This window comes from Lissotriton helveticus, chromosome 7, assembly GCF_964261635.1.
Source record: "Lissotriton helveticus chromosome 7, aLisHel1.1, whole genome shotgun sequence".
Lineage (NCBI taxonomy): Eukaryota > Metazoa > Chordata > Amphibia > Caudata > Salamandridae > Lissotriton > Lissotriton helveticus.
This window is the reverse complement of record NC_136068.1, coordinates 1,139,242,756-1,139,256,827: the sequence shown is the minus strand read 5'-3', so window position 1 is coordinate 1,139,256,827 and position 14,072 is coordinate 1,139,242,756.

Here is a 14,072-nt window from a genome sequence, read left to right as displayed (position 1 = left end):
AAGCGCTTGCTTAGGGAACCCGTCCTGGTATTCCCCTGTGAGATAACCCCGGCAGGGTATCCGCAAGGTGAAAGCCAGGCATCCCGCCGCGAGGGGCCGTTGTGGAGATTAAGCAAGCTATTGCCCAGAGTCGCAGAGTGTGAACCCGTGAATCGAGTAGGCACCGGAGCTAGAATTGTCGAGTCCATGGACATTTTAGGACTCAAGACCCCGCCGAGCCGGGAATTGAACCCTGGTCCCGGGCTGACCTCTGCTTCCAGGTCTGCCTCTTCTAACCAGTGAGCCACACTTCTCCGTTGGACCTCAAAAGAGACATAGGCAACTGGTAAATTTCACTAGGAGTTGATCCCTCATGGCACTTTCTCCATTTCTTTAGGTGGAACCAGCCTCTCTGCATCGCAGCAGGAACAGTATACATTGTTGGTGTGGGAATCCTATATCAAGTACTGGCCCCAGCTAATAGGTTACATTATCACATCAGATATCTCCTTTGTTTTTAATGTATCAAGGGACCACCAATCTATTAAAGTTCACTTGGCTCCCTTAGAATGGTTTTAAATCACCTCAGTTACCCCCTCAACTGCACTCACTATTCAGCTTATTGATATAAGATCATTGCCAAAGAGTCCTCAGGCCCATCAGGCATTGCAGTGCAGGCTTGAAGAGGAGCACCCAAAAATGAAGCATGACACCCTACCGGGTGTGTGAGGGCACCTTGATCTGATCACTCGGATACCCCTGTGATCTATATGGTCAGACCTGTGAATCCACCTATCCAGGGTCTATCCGGCCCATTACCTGAGGAACTGTTCCCGCTATATATTTATTGTATATTGACTCTAGAGGACTGGGGGTCAGGGCCTCATTAAAAATGTACTCCTCGTCCCTCTCTTGATTAATTGCATATGAATCTTCACACATTCATTCTCTCTCATATTGTCCTACAAGGTTCCAATTACAAGTGGTTTTGTTTGTTTCAGCTAGGGCAGGAGTTGTTCTATCCACTTCTGGGCAACACACTGGGCCTGTTTTGGAGCATGTTTATAGAAAACATTCAAATTTGTTTCTATGCTATATGTCAGTAAAAAAGTAGTGATTTATTTTTAAGATTTTGTTACTTGTAAAATGAAATATCTTATCATCTCGCAGATGTTTCTCACTACAAATAACACAACTGTAACGCAGAGTGCATAGTAATTGAAATATAAAATGCTTTGCTTCAGTGCTTTCCTTGCCCCACTTGCAAGGTCCTGTGTTGTTCTGCCATCCACCTTCTTCCAATTGACTTCTTCTCCAAGCATTGTCCTGACACGTGTAACAGTAACAGTGGCCAGTAACAGCAGTTGGGTGGTAGAGGCTGGTAAGTCTAGTGTATGCTTTTCTTTGTTTGATGTAACCATACCTCCATATGTGTATGTTTTAAGATTTGTATTTCTGATATTCATATTTTAATAACAAGACTAATGGCCAAACTGACAAGCCATATGTCTGAGTACCCACTTCAAGTCTGTTTTCTAAATTCATGTTCAAAGATGTGCTAATGTTTCCTATCACCCTTCCAAATATTGGCCAATATTCATGTTGTGCTCAAGAAACGAATGTGTTCTTTCTCACTGTATTGAATCCTCTAACCTGCCACGGCAGTGTCATCACAATAATGGTATGTTTTTATTCCAGTTGTTAACATACAGGAAATGTGATTTTGTTGTTGACCTTAAGAATTTTTAACCAGTCACCACACCATCATAATGTCTGTGCTTTGATGTCTCATTACTCTGTATATGCCTCTCTTGTCGTTTGCAAAGAAACAAGAGCCCCTGATATTCACACTGCGACCAACAACACAGATGACATCAGGGAACCACCTGGCAGTGACAATTCTGCTCTCCACTGTTTTCCCGGTCAGGTACATTTCTTATAAATGTTTCTTCTTTGACACTTTTACCCTTGTAAATGGAATATGCTACATGGCTAATGCACATCTCTCTGCATTGATATGATTATCACTCCTCTTTTCTGTTCTTTGCCACTACAATTCAATGTTCATATTACTGCTCTCTGCAGCTGTTGTGCCAGGAAAACATAAACACTGTCAGGGGCTACTCACAAAGGTAAATTACACGTATGAGAAATAGACACATGGGAATACAATCCTATGCTTTTGAATAACTTTGCTAAGTTTGGCTATCTACAAAATCCAGGTGTAAAGTTACTCAAAAGTTTATATTCAGAAGTGTAGACTTACACGTTTCCACCCCCTGGAAAGGAGGGTGGAGCCAAATTTACAAATTTCAGTTACTACTGCTAAAAGAAACAACCACACATGGCCAACAATTGGTGCTGCAACATCCTTAAATAGAAAATAAGGGTGGTATGGAATTAAAATAGAACCCCTTAGGAAATAATGTTACACTAAATTCCTTTTTATAAAAAAAATCTATAAATGCATGTAATTGTATTTTAAATAAAATCTAAAAGTTAAACCTTTTTATTATTTAATTATAAAATATTTTAACAACTTTTTATGAATGTATAAACTATTGTAAATTTATTTTGTAGTGAAATATCTTGAAATACTTACATTGCAGACACTAGGAGTTACCTTTTAGGATTAGATCGGATATCCCTAGGGAGACCGTGGATAGGCAGTGGAAGTTGGGAAACAAAATGGGAGAATTGAAAGAGCTTAGTGTAACCGTCCGTTTGAGATTCAGGTCCACCTTGAAGGTGATGTGGCAAAACAAAATGCATAACTTCTTGGACCCAGAAGATGTATATACTTTTATAGTGCAAGTAAAGGGGGGAACTCAGGAAATGTAATAATTAAGTAAGGGAATGAGATGCCATCACTCTCTCAGGGGTCAGCTCAAATATGCTATGGACAGGCCTAGTTGTAGGGTTGGGAGGGTTCCCGTCAGGGGGGAAACACAAGGGGTAGGGAGCAGTGGGGAAAAAATTATAAAAAGTTTGAGTCCTCACGATAGCATAGTAGGAAAGCACCATTCCGGAGTAGTAGTCTCAAAAAAAGAATGAGCACAGGGTTTAAGGGGTCACTAGCCCTTGTCATAATATGTTGGAATGTGAATGGGCTGAGGGTTTAAAAGAGGTGGTAAACTTTCCTGCAATATTTAAAGCAGCATAAATTGCATATATTTATGCTGCAAGAAACTCTTAGGAAACAGGAATTTAGGGACCTTTTTAAAAACAAAAGTGGGTGGAAAGTATAATTGCTGCATATCAATTGCATTGCTCTAAAGGTATAGCATTAGTATTTCAAATAAAGTCAGGAGTGGAGTTGGTGGGAGGGTCGTTGAGATTATAGCAGAAGTTAATATATATCAGAACCTATACACGTTAGTGAGTAACTATAGTCCAAACATAGATGACGTCTTACATTTGGCCAATTGTAATGCACCTATTACTCAAGGAGGGGACTTTTATATAGTCTATTAGCTAACAATTTGGACAGATCCTCTACAACAATACAGAGGAATCTACCAAAAATGAGGACATATCTGGTTACCATGCTGGAAAAATATAACCTGTGCAATGTTTTCCGCAAATTAAGGGGGAATCGCAGTGGCTATACCTTTCATAGTAAGAAAAACAGGCAAATCCCTAGATTGAATAATTTTTTTATGGATAGGAAAAAGGTGGAGAGAGTGGCGGGAATAAAACATCTCCCTCTCAGACCATGCAGCCTTGCTCCTAAATCTTGAATTGAGGGGCACACTGGGGCCTAGGAGATGGACAGTTAATAGAAGGTTTCTACTTTCAGAGGAGATAGCTGCAAAACCGGCACATGACTCAGATATGTTTTTTACCTGGAATCTAACATAAATTCCCTTACATGAAGTGTGGGATGCATATAAAGCCTGGTTAAGGGGGACACTTAAAAGCCTATTGGTAAACTGGGCAAGGAGAGAATTTGTTTTTTTTCTAGATTAGAGGAATGTAAATGGCGCTGAAAGATGAGGCATTGGGCATAGAAGAAAGTAGGGAGACAGTTGCAACACTTGTGGAACTACAAACAGAAATTAAGTTAAGATAGAAGAGAAGATTCTGCAAGTGTGGGACGCTAGTAGAGCCAAACACTTAGTGCAAGCGGAGTGCTGTGGAAAATTATTGACATTGAAGGCAAGGCTAGAGAGTAATAAAAACTATGGTAGGAAGATCGAAGTGGATAATGCCGGACATATCACAGAAGAGAGTAGTAAGATAAGAGAGGTCTAAAAGGGGTTATTTCAAGACCTTTACCCGGAGGACATTGTAACAAATAAAGCAGATATAGACGCTTGGCTTAAAGAAAAGCACCTTCCCAAACTGTCTCAGAATCAGAAAGGTTATCTAGATCAGGAAATAACTGGTAGTGAGATATTGGTCGCAGTGTGAGCGGGGAGTCAAGATGGCGGGTTAAAGCCGCCGAGTGAAGGAGCTTGTATGGAGTCGCTCTGCATCGTATTGCGGGAGAGCTTTTAAGGAAAAAAAAAGGCAGAAAGCTCTTTATAGGGACTATATGACATTCTTTCCAAAACGCCGTTGAATACAAACAGCCTGTCGAACATTTCAACATACCGAGCTACTACAGAACTGTCAGCGCAGCCTTTATGCAACGCCTACCTGCCGAATTGAGGTCACCACTGCTTGAGCCGCGGTCAGCCCGATGCTACAGTTCATTCACTGCGTGCGCAGAGGGGTGGTGCCGGCTTGGAGGCTTTGGAGTGCCGGCTCTCTCCGAGTGTTTGGCTTAGCGTGTTACAGGGCGGGCCTTGGATTAGCGCTCACACAGCTGTCTGCACTCGCCGAAAATCAGACGGCGTCTCCTCGCTCACTGCCTGCACATCCAGGAAACATCGCTGCTGCTGGTGCCGGTGCCGTGCCGATGACTTCACGATTGGCGATTCGCTCTACTAGAGCCGGCAAGCCAGGAAGACCAGCGAAGTTAGACGAACCAGGTATGCCTGCGGGGGGGTCCTCTGCAAAAGCCAAAACTGCTACGGGGGTTAGGGCAGGAGCTCCGACCCCTGTTCTAATAGGTGAAAAGAGCTTAGCAGAAGCCGTGAGAGAAAAACAAACGCCTTATGAAAGGATACTAAATGATAATATTAACAAGGCCACCGAATTGTCTCAAACGGGGGGTATGAATTTACAGACTCCACAGAATTTTTCCTCCCTAAGAGATTTGGCAGAGACAGGTATTAAAAACAATAATGTATGTACTATAGATAAAAATACCTATAATTTAGACAACTCGGACACTAGCCCAGCTGGTAATACAGTAAAGGATAAAGGGAAAAACCCTCATCAAAGCGAGAGCATTGACAAATTTGATAAATCAAACACTCACACTAACAAAGAGTCCATTTTGGTAGCTGATGGAGCGATAGCTATTGAGAGAGATGAAATAACTACCTCTGTTGTCAATGATACTGCTGACTTCGCTGATGGAGGCACTCTTAATACCGTTAACATTACTAAATCTTGGATGCCAAGCCTAAACTTGGAAAACAAAGTCGTGGCTGACAGTCTAACCGAAAAGAATGATATACTATTAAGTGATGAAAATGATATGGCTGAGCCAAGCCTCAATTACGAATATGAATATGAAGAAATTTCTGAAGAGGAAGAGCAAGACAAGGAAACAACTCCCAATAGAAACAATGTTGGTCCAGGTTCAATCACAAGAAGAACAAAACTAAAAGCTAAAACTAAACTAAAGCCTACGACTCGCAAACTATTGGCTAAAGACACGGTCTCAAATAAAAAAGTACGCAAGGCCATTGTAGATGACAGTCCATTGAGGAAATGGATCGAAGCTAAGGGTGGAGTGAAGGGCATGGCCCTGATGCTATCTGGAGCAAGTTTTGATGACTTACATGTATATGACAAAACCGATGTAACAATCCCGCCAACTTCAATAAGAAGGGATAGCCAAACCAACCAAGAAAACATAACTTCCTTACAACTTACTGCTCCAAATGCTTCGATAATCTCTTTAGCTGTTAATTGATCCAGCGGCCTATAGAAAATATATCATAAACAACGCTACCCAACTTCATAACCTATAAACAAAATTCTATACTAAATATGGACCCATTTATAAACCTGACATATTTGGGCCTACTGAATCAGGTGGTCAGATTAAATCTATATACACATTATCTACAAACTATATACATATTTATACATCTGCGGAAAGAATATTATCATTAGAATAAAACTTAACCATTTAAATGACCACCATTGGTGACGTGATCTAGCTAATAGTAACCTACACTCCTGAATAACCAAGACCAGCTTGTTTGTCAAAAGTAAGATTTTATTTACTAAATTATGGTATATAAGTTGATAGTTTTATAAACGAATTTTATTAGCAATAAAGCAAGCATGATTGTAAAGAAATATGAGAAAAATACAATTTAAGCAAGTAAATCAAATTTAAAGTAAATGTGTAAAGTTTAGCATTTCTAAAACCTAATTCCCTAACTGAGCTAAATAGATAGAAATTAAAGTAAAGTTCTTTGAGGATTCTTACGTGCTCCACGCAAAGTCCGTCAGCACTTCACCCTCATCTGAAAGTCAGAAAGCAGCAGCCAGCCCATCCCTAGGGGCATGACTTTTTATACCTTTCTATGCTAACTGAACTACGCAAAAGAAAGTTTTCAGAAATCTTCGACGTCCCATTGGCTGAGAGTGACAAGTGACATGTCACCCACTTTTCAAAAGTTCCATTAAATCATATTTCTTAAAGACCATTGTCTCTTCCGAGTGCAACCAGGAGCTTCCTGGGTTTGCAACATTTGTATATAAATGTTCTCTCTCTGCGTCCATAGACTTCCGCGGATGCCAAGTTAAGACCGACAAAATGTTCACATTCGACCTTGGCCATGTCCGACAGAATGATGACAACACATCAGTTTTTGCTTTGTGAATGCAGCTTTGGTAAACGCTTTAATTCAGAATGGACGTCTCGTGACTTTTGCAGAATTACAAGTCAGCTCTTTTCTGCGACTCAAGTGACTAGGCCCAAAAGCAGGCAACTTATGATTTCTAGTATAAAACAAACACAAGAAAAGTATTAATGTAAGAAATAATGTAGATTCTGTATCCACCCCAAGATTTACTAATTAATTAACCCACCCGATTAATCAAAATGTTACCTAGCCAATGCAAACAAATAAAGCAGCGTTTATATCTACCAGTCTCCGTTATTCCATGAGACTCATATGCACCTAGAATAGTAGAAATGACATCACACAGACAAGGAAAAGCAAAACAAGCACATGCTTCTTTTAAGTTTGCAGCAGTTAGTAATGACAAAAACGAAAACAATAAATTATTTTATTATTTTACACGAACAAAAAGATGCAACAATTATGCACGTTTATGAGCACACATATTAGTCCCCCCATGTGTAAAGTTTAATCTAAGTTGTATTAGCACGACATATCACAAATCATTAATATTATTATTCATGTTATGGAAATGTGACTTCACGAGATTAAACAAAATTTTGTTTTCTATCTCGCTCCATCAACTCCCTCATCTGGTGATTAACAAATCACCACACCAGCACTCAAAATTTTGATAATTTAAATTTCTAAGAAATCGATTCAAATTCATTTGTATCAGTAAACCTAAAAGTCTGTTTCTGCATAATCTTTGGAATTAGCATAACGCTCTCTATGTAACTCCTGTAATTCGATCTCCCTTTCTTCTTCTTTTCTAAGTTTATAGATTCTTTTCTTCTCTTTCAACTGTTTCTTTCTTTTATGTAACAAACAACCTATTTTGGTCAAAATAAAAATGAATACTATTATAATCAAAGGTGCCAGAATCTTGCCAAGAATTGAACTTCCGATATTATGAAACCAGTTTTTAATTGCTTGAAACCTTTTTGAAAGTTTCCCTCTAAAATCATCTTCTTCTAAAGGAATTATCTCTGAATGCATTTGTGTAATATTCTTAATATACATTTCAATATTCTTACTTTCATCAGGTATATATGTACAACAATGTTGTACATGTAAAATGCCACAGACTCCTCCCTCTTTTGCTAGGAGTATGTCTAAAGCAAGGCGGTCTTGAATTACCATGGATCTAATTGCAATAACTTCAACATTCACTAATTGAAATCCATCAGCTGTGTCAGTTGATAATCTATCAACTATAGTGGACAATTTTCTGATTCTCCCTGCATTTAGGGTTATACCAACAAAAGGTATTACAGCTTGAAAAATATCTCCCAGAACTTCAGTAAAAGTTTCTCTTTTAACTCTATTTACATAATTATGAATTTTAAACAATCCTTCTGAATCTCTGTCAACATGAAACACTTTAGGAAAAACAATTCCCACATAACAAGTTCCATACCAGTGGTCTGGAAGGTTGTAGTAGGCTTTGTCACCACAAACAAAATAAATCCCAGGAAAGATAGGATCTTTTCCACCTTTGAATCCCCAACCTCCCAAAATCTGATAAGTATCTTCACAGTTACTTGCACCTACAAAGTAATTATCAAAAAGTGTGTTATCTCTTCTAATGCAAAGCTTTCCACTAACTGGTTTGTCTATGTGAATTGCAACATTTTCAAGCATTTTGCCATTTAATTTCTCATCTTCTCTCTGCCAGAAGCCTGACTTAGTCTGCTTGACTAATTCATTCCTCTTATAAATTGCTCTTCTCTCCTCAACCATATTCAAAAATTTCTTTCCTTCAGCACTTAATTTGCAAGTTAAATTATTTTTATAAGCATACTCATAAGTGAGTTCATTAGTAACAAGGAAAAATTCTCTCATTTGTTTTGCTTTCTTATGCTTATTTAAAGCATTATCAATCTTAATATTTGCAAAAATTTCATCATAATTTGAATAGTAATATTCTAAACGTCCAGTTTGATAAAATAAACTAGTTAATACACTACATGTTACAGCATAAGTGAGAGGAAGCATATTATATGTTACTCCCTCAGAAACAGAAGCAGGTAACTTAACGCAGACGTAGCAGTCTTTTGCATCCATTACCTTAACATATTCACTCAATAGCTTTGTGAATGTATTACTTGAAAAATCACCAATTGATTTATCTTGATGAATGTTAGGCTGATGATCAATAACTTTTGCAGACGCACTATGTTTAGTTTGGCTAACCAGAGCTTTGCTTGTTAAGTTAACTTTGTGTAATTCTCTATTCATTTCTAAAGGAATAATCACAGCTAGAACCAACCAGAGCAGAACTAAAATGAGCAGACACACCAGAGTCATCTTACAGCATCTTTTAAAAACGGAACACTTTGAAGTGCTCTCCTTAACATAAGGCATTCTTGGTTAATTTTAGCCTAAAAATAAAAATAAAAATAAATTTTAAAATTCTAAATTTATATTTACACCCCCCTTTTAAAATATTTTTTTTTTTTTTTTTTTTTTAAACCCTAAACAAGATTTCTTTGACCTTATGTCATACATAAGTTTTCTTCAACTAAACAGTTTTTCTTCGACCTTGTGTCAACTAACAAATTTTCTTCAGCCTTTTGCCAATTTAATATTTTTGTATCTCAATCATTGTCACTAATTTCTTGGATTTCGCTTTCTTCTTCACTACTATCATATATGTCAATAACAGGTGGAATTACTAAGTAAGTCCACTCAGGAGACTTGTATTTTTGGTTTGGTCTTATTATTCTCTTCCCTTTTCTCGATATCACTTCAATTTTTCTTCCAACTCCTACTTCTTTTCCAGGACTCTTTTGACTACGGATTTCTTCAACTTGTTCTTTTGGCTTTTTGATCAATCTGACTCTCAATCTTCCACCTGGCCAGTAGTCTGCTTTTCTCACGTACTTCTTCTTTGGTTCAGAATTATTTGATTCTGACTTCCAAGTCCTTTTCTTTCTGTTTTCACTTTCACCTTCCACGTCACTTTCTTCAGTTTCGTAGTCTGAAATTTCAATTGACTCAGGAATTTCTCTATTCGGCAATTTCACTCCTTCAGGAACTTCACTTTGTCTTCCATCACTGGTACTTGGTAATTCGTTCTCCTCCTCTTCCTCAATTACCCCCAACTTCCCAGATTTCGGATTTTTGTTCCTTACTTCAGAGTTTGTTCTCTGCCTTTCGATACTCTCCTGGTCTGAAACTTCTTTTTGTTCTGCTTCTTTGTCTTCAATGGAGACAACCGAATCTTCAGTTATCTTTCCTTTTAACAGATTCTCTTCACCTTCAGAATCTATTTCAATTATTTCCAAGTCTTTTCTTGTCAAATTTCCATTCACTGGCACAGTTTCCAGATGTCGACTTTCTTGTCGATCTTCAGAATCTGGAATTATTTCACCTTCTGTTTCGCCTTCTGCCTCAGAATCAGAATCATCTGTGGTATCACTTTCAACATCAGAACTCTCAGGAGTTGGTACTGGAATAGTATGACTAGGATGAATCCAACGTTTCAATCCTCTGCACTTTACAGCATTAGTAGTGATCAAAATTATCTGCCTAGGTTTCTGCCATCTAGGAGCTAGACAATTCCTTCTCCGATGTACTTTCGTTCTGACCCAATCGCCAGGTCTCAGATCATGTGTCAAAACCTTTTCATCTGATTGAGCTTCAGTTCCCACCTGATTAGACACAGAAGTTACCATATCAGATAACCTTTTACAGTAATCCAAAATTGCACTGTCATTTATGCTCAACAGTTTACCTACAGGTACAAAAGCTTGCCTCATAACTCTTCCCATTAAAATTTCATGAGGACTCAAACCTGTCTTTTTATCTGGTGTACTTCTTAATGACATCAAAACAAGTGGAAGAGCATCAGTCCACTTAACACCTGTTTCAAGACACATTTTTCCAATTCTATTTTTAATTGTTCCATTTATTTGTTCAACTACTCCTGATGCCTCTGGTCTGTATGCACAGTGTATTTTCTGCTCAATGCTCAAAGCTTCGCAAATTAACTTCATCAGTTTGTTATCAAAATGGCTTCCTCCATCACTCTCAATAGTGACTGGGAAACCGTACCTCGGGATGATTTCTCTGAGCATTAGTTTTGCCACTGTAATTGAATCACAATGTCGTGTAGGGAAAGCCTCTACCCATCTTGAAAATAAGCACACAATTACAAGTACATATTTCAAACAATTGTGTAAGGGCATTTCGATGAAATCCATTTGTAACCTGGTAAAGGGACCACCTTCTCGACCAATTATTCCTGTCCCCACCACTGATTTTCTGTTTGGATTCATTTGTTGGCATGACAAACACCTTTGACAAAAAGATTCAGCAATAGTTCTAAACTTGGTATTGAACCATGTTTCTCTGAAAAGTCTAACCATAGAATCTCTTCCCAGATGTGCTGGACCATGATATAATCTGGCCATGTCAGCAATCAAGCAATTTGGTAAGACTATTCTGCCATCTTTGTAAACCCATACTCCATCTTCTTCACGTGGTCTACAATCTGATCTTAACCACAAATCTTTTTCTTCATCTTCTGCTTCATTTTGTAAATCTCTAATCTCATGCCATGTTTCTACAACAGTTGTTAGCATTAATGAATTTGAATCAGTTTCTTTACTCCTCTCCCGATTGTATGAATAATTTTTCCTTGCGCAGTATTTAGCTGTTTCATCTGCAAAGGCATTTCCCTTGGAAATATAATCAGTTCCTCTAGTGTGCGCTGCACACTTAACAATGGCGATTTCTTTTGGTAATTGTATTGCTTCAATTAATCTCCTAATGAAAACTGCATTTTTAATTGGTGATCCTGCTGATGTCATGTATCCTCTCTGTGACCAGAGTTGTCCATAATCATGCACAACTCCGTACCCATACTGACTATCAGTAATGATGGTAACTCTTATATCCTTTGATATTTCACATGCACGAATTAAAGCAATCAATTCAGCCACTTGTGCTGAACGAACTCCTTCAAGACATGATGCTTCTTCAATATCTACGACTGTACAAACTGAATATGAAGCTTTTAAGACACCTCCTTCGGATCTTAAGCATGACCCATCTACAAAGTAGACAAAATCCGATTCAGACAAAGGTCTGTCTTTGATGTCTTTTCTCGGTTTAGTGCAGAATTCCATGACATCTAAACATTCATGTTCTGTTTCAATGTCATTAACAATTTCAGAATCAGGCAGTAATGTAGAAGGATTCAGATTTAAACATCTTGAAATCGAAACATTATCTGCTCCCAGTATGATTTTCTCATACTTTGTCAATCTGCTACTTGTTAAATGCTGAGTCTTACCTCTTGTCAGTAATATTTCAACTGAATGAGGCACAAAAACTTTCACTGGAAATCCCATTATAATCCCCTCACTTTGTTCGAGGCTGATACTTGTAGCTGCAACTGCTTTCAAACAACCTGGTAATGCTTTTGCAATTGGATCAAGAACTGCAGAGAAGTATGCAATAGGTTTCTTTAAATTTCCGTGTCTCTGAATTAACACAGATAATGCACATCCTTCTCTCTCACTGCAATACAGTTCAAAATCTTTTTCATAATTTGGCATACCTAAAGCAGGAGCTTGGCATAAGCTCTTTTTCCTGTTCTCAAAAGAGTCCATCTCAGCATCATTGAGAATAATTGGATCTTTTACATCTGACTTTGTCAGTCTTTGTAGTGGTTTTGCAATTACTGAAAATCCACTTATCCATTGTCGACAGTAACCAACCATTCCTAAGAACATTCTGACCTGTCTTTGTGTTCTTGGTGGTAACATTGCTTGAATCATTTTTATTCTCTCTATTGTTACTTGTCTTTTTCCCTTTGCAATTCTGTGACCAAGATATTTTACTTCTTGTTTGCAAAACTGTAGTTTTGCTGGGGACACTTTATGTCCTTCTTCTGCAAGGCGATTTAACAGAATTATTGTGTCTGTTACACAATTTTCTCTTGTCTTTGCAGCTATTAACAAATCATCAATATACTGTACTAGCGTAGACCTACCAGGTAAGTCTAGGTCTTCTAATGATCTTTTTAACAATTCATTAAAGATTGAAGGACTTTCTGTATAGCCCTGAGGGATTCTTGACCATCCGAGGGTCTTACCTTGGAATCTGAAAGCAAAGATTTCATAACTGTCTGGATGTAAGGGAACAGTAAAGAATGCATTGCAAAGGTCAATGACTGTATACCATTCAGCATCATGTGGAATCTGAAATAGAATTACTGCTGGATTTGGAACCACAGGACAACATGGAACGACAATTTGATTAACCTTTCTCAAATCTTGTACGATTCTAAATGTTCCGTTAGACTTTTTAACTCCCATAATTGGTGAATTACAAGAGCTACTCTCCATTTCTTTTAATACACCTTGCTTGGTTAATTTTTCAATTATAGGTGTAATACCTTCAATTGTTTCTGTTTTCATTTTATATTGTGGAGTGTTTGGAAATTCTATTCCCTGTTTCAATGTAATTTTTACTGGATCTACGTTTTTCATTAGACCCATCTCATTTCCAGTAAAATCCCATATTTCAGATTTCACTGTTTCTTTTAGTTCTTCAGGTAAATCTTTTTCTTCAAATGCAGGAAACAATTTTGTTTCTTCTGCTTCTATCATCATCATTGTCATTCTGTATAAACCATCTTCCTCCATTGTTTGTAACTCAACTCCATCAGGAGAACAATATATTCTACAATTCATTTTACATAGGATGTCTCTGCCCAATAGATTTACTGGACTACTATTACAAACCACAAATCTGTGTTTATCTCTGTAGTTTCCAATTTCAACTGGTACTGGATCAGTTAAGTCAGTTTTAATTTGCTGATTACTTACTCCGACAACTTGGATGGTATCCCCAGAGAGAGGTAGGTTTTCAATTTCCACTGATCTAACAGTAGAACGGGTAGCACCAGTGTCCACTAGAAAAGTGATGTCTACATCATTAACTTTCCCGTTTACAAAAGGACCAGACTGGTCAACCTCAAGAGTGGCTCCAACAACACACTCTTCCTCCTCTCTCGGGCACCGTCAACAATAATCATCAGAATCGCTATCTTGACTTTCTGCTAATAAAAATTGTTGTGAAGCATTTTGCATTTGAACCCTTTGC